Below are 10,523 nucleotides of genomic sequence, written 5' to 3'. Positions count from 1 at the left end.
CTGATCAGAGAAAAGAAGTTTGAAGTTGATCGAAGGGCTTGCAATAATAAGTGGATAACGACGGTAAATTAAATCGTATTTGTCGAAAGAGAAAGAAAGCTACGTATTAGTTGATTAAGAATTTATGGCACGTTTGAAATTTCATTTTTGGTTGGTTTTTAATTGACCGAAATTAGCGGAAAGCTACCCGTTCATGTATCACATCGGTATTCAATGTATCGCATAAAATCGAAACGAAATCATGCGCGTCATCGAAGATTCCTGCGTATTTTCCTCAAACTCGAGAAATTCTCCAGCAACGGAAACATGTTATTCGGTCGAGAATGGCCTGAATGAACGTTGAAGAGAGTCAAGAAGCGTTCGAGCGAAGAAACGTGAGTCGAACTGGTGTTTAAGAGTAAATTGGCATCTGATCGCGAACAATTTCGGTATTCGGTTGTATTTTTAGGACGATAAAGGCCACAAAAGAGATTTACCTTCAAAGTTTGTTCACGAGCGTGAGTCACGCGTGCAAATCGAACTGGCGGAAAGGAAGAAGGAAGGCAACGAGCCCGATGCAAATTCTTTCTTGCAACGGAGACTCCTCGCGTGCGGTTCTCTCGACAGAGCAAGGTACATAACAACAGATCGATGCCTAGCTACCCCTCAGGAACAAGTTCTGGAGTATCGATCTTAAAACGTCGTACTTTTCTACCTCGGTCCTGTCCTCTTCTAAAGAATAGTTGCGTTTATAGATATGAACGTCCAGGCAACGAAAGTAGCTTGTCGGATAGTTCAGGCAATAAATTAATAAATTAACCAATTAATACTTAAACGAACGAAGAAATTTTTAAACGTTCGGAAGTTTCCTCGCCGTGTGATGTCAGAGTTTAAAGATTGCCATAAACGCACTGTGTTTCACGGTAATAATTACAAAGATATGGATACATCATCGCTACAAACTTCAGCTTTTTCATAGTTTACGGCAGCTCGTTTTTTATTCAACGTTTAACCGATAGGTTCGCTTACAGTGTGAACTCGCATCCCGGTTAAGCATAGATCGTGAAAGCGAAGCGAAAGGTTGTTTAACGCCCTCGATCGATCGCGATCGAGTTATGGTTGACATTTCTTACGAGGCCGTTCAAATATTCAATTGTATTGAAAAAATGAATCGTGGTCTATTGTACTCGAACCGTTGTCTTTACATCGTGGACTAAAGATTGGCAGTTACTGCATCTATGCATCGAAGGAGCAGCGAATTTAATCCCTTAGTCCGATTTGCCAGTGAAAATGGCTAAATATTTTTATCGTAAAAAGTGAGCTTAAGAATGAATATACAATGTATATTTTTACAAGATACGTATTAAGATACTTACGAAGATTGACGAATGAAATAATTGTCTATCTGAAAACGACCTATTGAGTTGGCAACCTAATTACATCTAATTACCACCTAATGACAAAATCCGCAATCACCTAGTTGCCAACCCAATATATTATTGTTTATCAGCGAGTGAAATAAAATTCAGTTTTCGGTGGAACAGTTGCCGTTCTTCGGTAGAACGGCGGAGGAATGTGCGAACCGATAGCTGCGTGACTCTCGCTGCCTTCATTGTGCCAGAAAAATCCTGTTAGGATTCGGTTGTTGTGGTTCGCCTGTTTTTGGCCCCTCGCTCGTACCTCGCACTACCAAATCTGCTAAACGATGTGGTCACAGTAATTTAGTTATTGACCGCTAAACTGCCTCCTTACTTGCCTCCAGGGCTCCAAGAAGAACGATCCCTCTGCAAGTCTCTGGAACAACGACTATTCAGAAGCCTGACGAACGCCCTTTCGCCTTAGAAACGCGTTTCTATCGCGTCAAGCGAAATGAAACGTTTTCAAATTTTATTAACAGTCTGAAAACGAGATCTCCGGGGCACTTTACTTCGCCCGAAGCATTGTCAAACTTACTGAACGAGTTCATATTTCCAGAGAACACGACAGCATATTTAGAGAAGATCGATGATTAGTCATGTTCAAATTTGGGAGCGTGGCTCGTTGACGATCATCGTTAAGAAAATTAGTGTAGTCGATTGTTTGATTGATTTAACGAAGTTTTAAGAAGTTTATAAAATCGCCGATCCATTGACGACGAGTCCTTGTATTTATTCCGCGTTTGGAATACGATACGTGTTTATTATATTTTTATATTGATATTTTCTCGAGCGTTTAGCAGCCACTGTATGCAGCGCAAAAATCGAGACGATCGAGTTTCAACAAGTTACAAATTATCGACGTAAAACTGGATATATCGAAACGATTATTTCAAAAAATCATCCGTTTTGCTGTGATAGACTGTGAAGTGGAAGCGCGACGTAACAGGAATTTCGATGTTTTACTTCGCACCATCGAAGGTAGTGTTCGTGGCTGGAAAAATGGCTCGCAATAGAAGCGAACGACATGTTCTACTTGCTCTTCCTTTGACTTGTAACTGTAAATGATAAATTTGTACGTATGATCAACTTGGTTAATCACGAAAATATAAATCTTCTCTATTATTAAGATCCTATCAAGGGAACCTTGTAAACTTATCGGATCTGTGTGCCTTCCGATGACCTTCTTTCCAGCCACGAACCACATTATAAGCAGGTAATATATTTTTCCAAGTATACCTATCTTCAACATCGGTAGGTTAATTTTTGCTCCTTTCCTTGTCGTAATCCAAAGTAAATCAGCCCAGATAAACTATCGTGCGTAAAAAAATCATGGTGACCGAATCAAGCAGGAGGAGCTCGTGACTAATTTAATTAAGGACGCGTTCGTTTTTCACGCAATGCGCCACGCGACCTGCGCGGCGTGTCCTTGCTGCACGACGCGGGAACCGCACGAACCGGGGCTCGAGACCGCAAGAAAGAAGGAGAAGGCAAGAAATTGAAGAGAAAGCGAGAAAGAAGAGGCAGGGAATAAAGGAAAAATATATACGTATATCGCGACGATTACTCCGACCACGGGGAGTCGTGCAGCGCTACACATAGCATGAACGAAGATTTATCGTGAACACTTTGCATGGTCGTCGGAGCGCGGCTCGCCTACGCTGGCAGAAACTTCGTGTCCACGAGCCACCACTATTACCACTATTACGTTATACACGGTGGTAAGGGCGACGGTGATAAATCATGCGACAGGAATGATTCGGCTAAATTGCTGCTCGCACGTATCCGCGCTCGAAACTGCCCCTCGCTCGTTCTCCTCGTGCGCTGTCGATTGCTCGCCTAGGCCACGCCGGAAGGCGGCGGGGCACGAGGGGTGAGTTCCACGCAAACCTTTCGTGCCCTGCCTCCGGCGGGAGGAACCGCCGCCAGGAACCGCCGCCCGTAGAAACAGGCAATGTCCGTCATCCGCGTTAAGTACGCACGCGTCCAAGTAGCCATTGGTCTATTGATTTTACTGGATCTCCTGGGGGCTGCTTCTCGGCGGATTGTGTTACCTCTCGCCGGTTGCCTTTGCGGTGTCGGCCCGCTTCCAGGGAAAGGCGTGTCACCGAGAGGCGGAGATCGACCCGGTCGCCACAGTGGGGCAGACCTACCAACGATTGGTCCCCGTGACCGGGACGTGGTAGCCAGCCGCGACGACTACGCTATCGGCCAGGGAACCGACTCCCGCAGCTATGCTTCCCAGCCTCTTCGTTCGTCTCTCCAGGCCCGTCATTTTTTTTTCTTTCCAACTCACCACGAAGGTAAATGTCGATTTCGTACACGCCAACGCTTTCCACAGCGTTTGTCGCCTCTTCAGGTTCGTCTCGTTTCCCGATCTATCGTTTGAACGCGACGTTACTTGGTCTTTGGTAGCGGACTGCTCGAGCATTGCATCGCCGCCATTGGAAGAACGCCCTCTCGAGTTGCTTTTGCTCGTATTATCGTTTCACGGGTATGTTTCGTCGAACGTTCGATTCTAAGTCTGTTTCAATGTTACTTGGCATTATGCGTGATACGGCAGTTAGATGCTTTGGTATTAGCGATTGCTATGTTACATATATAGTTATTCTTGCGCCGCTATGTCTTGCACCATACCGAGTTAGCTGATCGAATGCGCCATTGTGTACCATTTCGTACTATTTTCTAGAGATCCATCAGTCCTCAGTGTAATCCAGATCCATCAGTGTAATTAGGTATTAATTACTTCATCGTAAACTTATCTACAAGATACTAAATAATAGAAGGTTTCTCAAACGGTCATTACGGTAATTCTCCTCCCTAGATGGTGGCTGTATGTCGGGGAATAAAAACGAGCGTTCTTAGACCATGGAAGGATGGGATCGTTGGCATTCTAAGTAAAATTATGCGATCACCGGACCGATAGTTCTAGACGGCGGCTATATTGTAAGTAATTTTGCGACGGTCGAGGGGGTTAAGCTAATTGCGGCCCTCGCATAAGTTAGCTGTGCGACGCGTTGTAAATACATACGTCTTGGTCGCAGCTACGAGAGCGTGAACCGCGCGTATTTGCATGGAACGCACGATATTCGGCGCTTAATTGTTCTGTCGCGGCCATTCCTCGTCCTTTGTTCCTACTCGTCCTGTGAAAAATATTATCATCGGAGCAAGGAGCGTGTAACCGGTGCGCTAGCTCATTTACGCCTTTCCCAGGAAGTGCGCGAAACTTTTATCGCCTTGGCGAACTTTCTCTGCACAAGAATCCATTCTTCCCTTACTTCCTTTTCGTTCCTTTCGAGAGAAAATTTTAATGTTTCGAACAGCGCTAGTTTCTAATTTGTTGGGTCAGTGCCAGACGTGTATCGTTTGTAATTTACCTATAGTTCACTATGGTCGCAACGCACTGTTTCATCATTTTTCTTGATTTTTCTTGTGGTAATTAATCTACCTAGATTCCTTACTAAAGTACAGGATCATCTACGGTTATTGGGCGATTTACGTTTGGAAGAATTAGAATCGATTTATTTGAAATTGATTTGTTTTTCATCGTGAAAAATTAAGAGACCATTGGAACAAAGAGTTAACACGTTCGCTGCGAACAACTCCAGTTTCGGTATTTATACGTTTCTTCGTCAGAACCGTATCTTGTTTTAAGAAATAATCTTTGTTCGAACGAACTGTTCATAATCCTACTCATCTTTCCAAGTTAGTTTGCTAATACGCAGAAAAACAATTTGCGTCAGTAGCATACAGATATAGATACTTAGATAATCGAAAGGGTACAAGGTACATCAATAGCGGCGAACGTAGGTATTAACCTGTTAGCTAAGAGATTTGATAGAGACCTTTGTAATGATACAGCTCAAGATAAATCGTAGAAAAGATAATTCAATTTCAGTTAGATTCTTCTCGGTACTGGCAAATGCATTATATAAACGCATGCTTTATATGTAACAAAAATGAAACTATATACGTTGATATAAAAAGACAAATTAATAGTCATAGAATGATCTGCGAGTAAATAAATTTCTATTTAAACTGACTCGTTCAAACTTTCCCGGTTAAGCAAAGCTACGAACATCTTTCGATTTTCTCCAACTTTCACGACATTGAGAAACGATCGCTCTTGGGAATTTCGTACAAAAGTTTCATTTGTAACTGGCGAGACAAAATTTTGTTCGCAGTTTCGCATCAGCCCGTTGATCTAATTCCACGCAAGACCATCTGGACGCGTTGAGCGTTAACAAAAGACAGAGGACGATGGAATGACTTTGCACGTCTGTTTAATCTGCCGTTTTCGGAGGCCAAAGTCTTCCCAGGGATCGACGTGTCCGACCCTGAGCAGTACACGCAAAGATTGAAGGCTTCGCGGACCACATGGACAAAGGGGACACCGTGGTTGCATTCATTTCGACTTGCAAGAATGTCAGGGCGCACAAAAAGACCGAGACCCGCCCTTCCGTTACGAGCCGCTTTCCCTCGTGCGCCCGCGAGCATGGAAACGGACTTGCCTCGAAAGTCGTTTCGCGCGAGTCGATTCAACGCGGCTGCGACCGGATGGAAACGTGGTCGATGCCGATTTCTCAACCCGGGAAACGGCCAAATGTGAAACGCAACCGACCGTATTGCTGCTAGTAATCGCGAGTTTCTCTTCTTCGTGTTTCTTCCTGTCGTGTCCCGCGTAACAGCCCCGATGCTCTCCGAGAACTTTTCGTATTTGATTATAGAGAGTCGAAAACGGATCTCTGTCGCGCGGTTGAGGATTGAAATTTAGTTCTTTGTTAAGTTCGACCAGGTCTCTTTCGCGGTGAAAGTTTTTGAAATTGTATTACAGGTTATACGAGTCTACGAATTTTTATTTCCACAGAATAGTCTTCATCTTTTCTCCATCTTTACGAAAGGAAACAAAATCGACGAGTAATTTACGTACACCTCGTGAACGTTGCTACAAAGTCTAAACTTAACCAAACAATCTTTCGATTAATTCAAAACTAACGCTACAGATAGCGAATATCAATGATAACGTTTATTACCTCGATAGCATCGTTTATCAACGAATGTTTCAAGACAGCGAAGCTTCGAGTCGAAGTTCCATACAACTCTTGGTGGTGTGAAATTTTTTGAACGATCAATCAGCAACTAACCGGACTAAAAGCCAGCCATGGGTTTGAAGAGCACTAGAAGCAACCGTTGAGAAGCGAACTGTCTCTGGCGCAGGGAATTAAAAGACGCATGGAAGAAAATATATTACGTGAACGACTGATACCAATTGAGAGTTAAATAACCGAAACGTTTTCTAAACGTTTCTTGTCCCTTTCCTAACTCCCTCCAGACGTCTGCGTCTAGTATGTAGTTCGATCAACAAGCTGCGACGGCTGTTCGTAATCTTACCGAACACGCGGCTATTGTCAGCCTGACGCGCGCCTAAATAATTCGAAGGCAACAGCGTCGGCTAATAATGACGCACGAGCGGCTCAGCCGAGCTGGACTCCAGAAGCAGAAGAAGTAGCATCAGCAGCCGCAGCTTCGTATACTTAGGTGTTACATATTAAACGAGAAGGCCGTATTCTAGCTAGCCGAAGCAACCACCTGTGCGCATAGCTAATACCATATAATAAGGGCTCATGCATATGAATTTCGTGGGCCAGCCCAGAGGCGCTTATCGCGTAGAAATCTATCGGGCCTCGGAGCCGCGACCGCGCAACCCTTTTTTTTCGATACACCTATGCGGAACATCGCGATAATGTCTTTCACTGGCCCCATCGTGCGTGTCGTCCGTTTCCTTCTTTTTTTCTTTTTTCTTTCTTCATCCAGACGCGCACCTACGTAAACGGTTTCGGAGCATATCCGACCCGATGGAAACGAGAATGAAGACATTTTAATTAATTCGTCGTTGTGGATGTATTTACAAAGATTATGGCTGTTTGTAGCTTGTAGTCGATGGAACGCAAGCTGCGATTAAGAAGATTGCACGGTTAACACTTTGGTGAACAAAATGGCAGTGATCGTAGTTTTCCTGGAAGGGCGAAGAAAAAGCAGCTCTACGATCATAAGCTAATGATTGCATTCTATGATGATGGGGATATCTATACGTAATAATTACAGTAACGCAGCGATAATTGTAAGTTCTCCGAGGACTTCCTAAGGTTTCTTTGTTAGACCGAATAATCTGTTAACCAAGAGTAATGAATATTCAACTGATCGGATGCTCAGGTATTTGATCCACTAGATATAATAATTTCTTTATTTACGAATCTTCTATATTCCAAATGCGACGTAGCAATTCGAAAGATAAACGAAGATAAATTATATCGAATTTATGTTTGAAATTTATCGAACTGCGTATTTGAAATTGATTTATCCTATAGCTCGTTAATTTCAGAGTTCTAGAAGTTCCCGATTAAAGGATAGTTTGGTTAAAGGGTAGATACATTTATTAAAAAATACAGCTATTATTGTTTACGTTTATTTTAAGTAATAATATTTGCTCCAATACGTTATTATACTTTGTTCTCCCTTGCCTTTGCAAATCATTTCATCGAAAAGTATGGAGGCAAAAATGTAACAGTTGCATCAATAACACTTTACATCCTTAGATAATTGAAGCGATACGACGTATACGTCAATCACAGCGACAATGTTAAGAATTGCATGGCTAAAATGGCTAGCGTACGCGAAGTAGATTCGGTCGTTTATGGTCTGACACATAAGCACAGTAGAGTAACGGTATATTTAAGTCTGTTGAGAATGCGATCTTCGGATCTGTAATAAAGTATGAATCATACCACAATAAGTAGCAGGAATTTTTTCAATTCTTTCGCCTGATTCCATAACGAGATTCTCTGTGTACAAAGAGAAGATAGACGCGTGTAACGCGTGCACAAAGGATACAGGCCTGATGTTCTTTTGGTGCGCGGATGCGTACCACGAAGAAGAGATATGGCCAAGCTAATATCCGTGGAGAGATTTCTTATGTTCTTACGATGTAATAAAGACTGGCTGAAGGGGGACAGATGCGTTCGCGTGGCAGACGCGGCGATAAATTCCTGCAGTCGATTCTTCTTTTGATCAGCGGGGCTGCAAGGTTGGCCCTCGGCGTTGTTGTTCGATCAGTGGTTTCTTTGAAATCGGTTCGATCGAAAGGATGGTAGGGTAACGAGTAGATCAACCTCGTAAGCATTTTTCTCTTGAAACACAGTCGTATCCTGTGATACGTTCTGCCACCTCTTACGCTAAATAATCGTATACTTTTTTATCGTCGCCCAAACGAAGAAAAAGATACACATGTAGACGAAGAAATTACTTGAAGAACTGCGTGTGTTGGTATATCCGGTCGGACGAAACCTATTAATTAATAAACCGTGCATCGCTTCTCTCCGCTTTCCAGAATAACGTCTGCGTCCTCGACGATATATCGTCTCGACGCGTAGGCTCGACACGTCCGGACAGATGCTTGCACGCAGGCGGTCTCTTTATTCGCGGGTCGTGCGTACGTACGCGATCCGCTTCGCTCGTGTCCATCTGTTTCTCGTGGTCGGTCTCAAAGACGCTCGTCGATGAAAAACCGGATCCGCGATCTAATGAATTCCGCCGTTCGTTTTGCATACCTATGCGTGCCGCGTCCCACGTTTAACGCGCGATTTGTAGATAAACAATACAACGCCGTAAGCGGAGCAACGCGCGGATCTACTTATGAATTAATTTCCTCTAATAGTTAGGGCCCGATAACGAACACCGTTTGCCGTGAGCCGCGCTCAACAAATATTTCCACCCTTTCATTATGGCATGCTTATGCATACATCGATCTTTCTATCGATCCTCGTTCCAGTACACGAGCTCTATCTACACGAACGGTGCTGCTCACACGTTGCCTCACCGAGCCCAGCTTATCCGTCCATCCGTCCGAGGCTGTCACTTCGTAACTCCTTGCCGATCCGTCATTTTCACCGACGCCCATCCTCTTCTCTCTTCGATTCAATGCGCTTACTCTCGGTCCCGGTGGCGCTCCGTAATGAACAGAGGACACGAGGGGATCACGGACGAGAGCGACAGAGACCACCTTGAAATAAAAAGAGGGACGGCTACGATGAAACGAGATGGACAAGGAGAACGGAGCCGAGTTAAAGGAACACCTGTGCCAACTGGGGCGCAACCGGGCCACAGACGGATGGACGAGCGAACGGGTGGACAAAACAGGTGGGCCGTCACGCCGGGATTCTTCATTCGTTCTCCCGTGGGCCTCAGCTTTGGCCCTGCGAGACTTTTAATTCATCGCTTCTCGATGCCACGCCACAGTTTCTCTTTGCTACTATGCGCGAGCGCGCGATTTCATCGTTTTTCATGCCTGAAAAATTGCCAGCCACTTCTTGAAGATAATTTTTTAACGATTTCGCGTTGCTCTGATCGGATATTATGTATTACATGCAACTTAAAAAGAAAAAAAAAAAAAAAAAAAGAAAGAAAAACGAATCCCGTCATCTTTTAGATTGTATGTATATTTTAGAGGTAAGGTAAAATCGTGCTATTGAAGCATCGACGGTGTAATTAGGAGTCGTTTCCACTTATTCCGTATGCAAATGCCTCCTACCGCGGATTAAAACATCGATAAACAATTTAATAATGTAATAGGATATCGGGTGCGACGAAGATGACTCGTGTATAATTAACCGATTGTCTTGTGTCTGATCCCAGCAGCTTGTTGATCCTCCTTCGTCAGCCCCCACTGAATATACAACGGATTACGAGAGTGTTTGAACATTTATCGTAGAGAAAATTTTCTTATATTTGATGCGTAAGTTGTATCCCGATTGCTGTGGCTTAAAAAACCAATTAAAAAATGTATGTACAAGTTACAAGATATTTATCGCAAACGTATATTTAAAAATTAAAAAAAATTAGTACGATATATAGCACGAATGGCTGTCATAAAATTAATTATAAAAAAAAAACGTAATTAGCGCTAATGAATGGTAACTACTGAATATCGAGACCTAACGATACAATTGATAATCGGCTGTTTAAATACCTCTGTGATATGCTAATGAAGTTTAAAAAATTTTACACGTAATATGTTCGTAAGAAGTTTCTACGAACGTTGGAATACTCTCGCGAACCACTGTACATGCCCTC

General features: G+C 43.4%; 1 long non-coding RNA gene across 1 annotated transcript in view; it reads left to right on the top strand.

The window, feature by feature from the left end:
- Nucleotides 1-9,228, top strand: part of LOC132908103 (uncharacterized) — a 67,997-nt gene extending 58,769 nt beyond the window's left edge. The window contains exon 5 of the long non-coding RNA XR_009658307.1: nucleotides 5,579-9,228. This is a non-coding gene — a long non-coding RNA (uncharacterized LOC132908103). The remainder of the gene's footprint in view (nucleotides 1-5,578) is intronic.
- Nucleotides 9,229-10,523: the final 1,295 nt, after the last annotated feature.

Source organism: Bombus pascuorum, chromosome 6 (genome assembly GCF_905332965.1).
Source record: "Bombus pascuorum chromosome 6, iyBomPasc1.1, whole genome shotgun sequence".
Classification (NCBI taxonomy): domain Eukaryota; kingdom Metazoa; phylum Arthropoda; class Insecta; order Hymenoptera; family Apidae; genus Bombus; species Bombus pascuorum.
The sequence above is the reverse complement of the archived record's forward strand: the minus strand, read 5'-3'. Positions and strand labels throughout refer to the sequence as shown.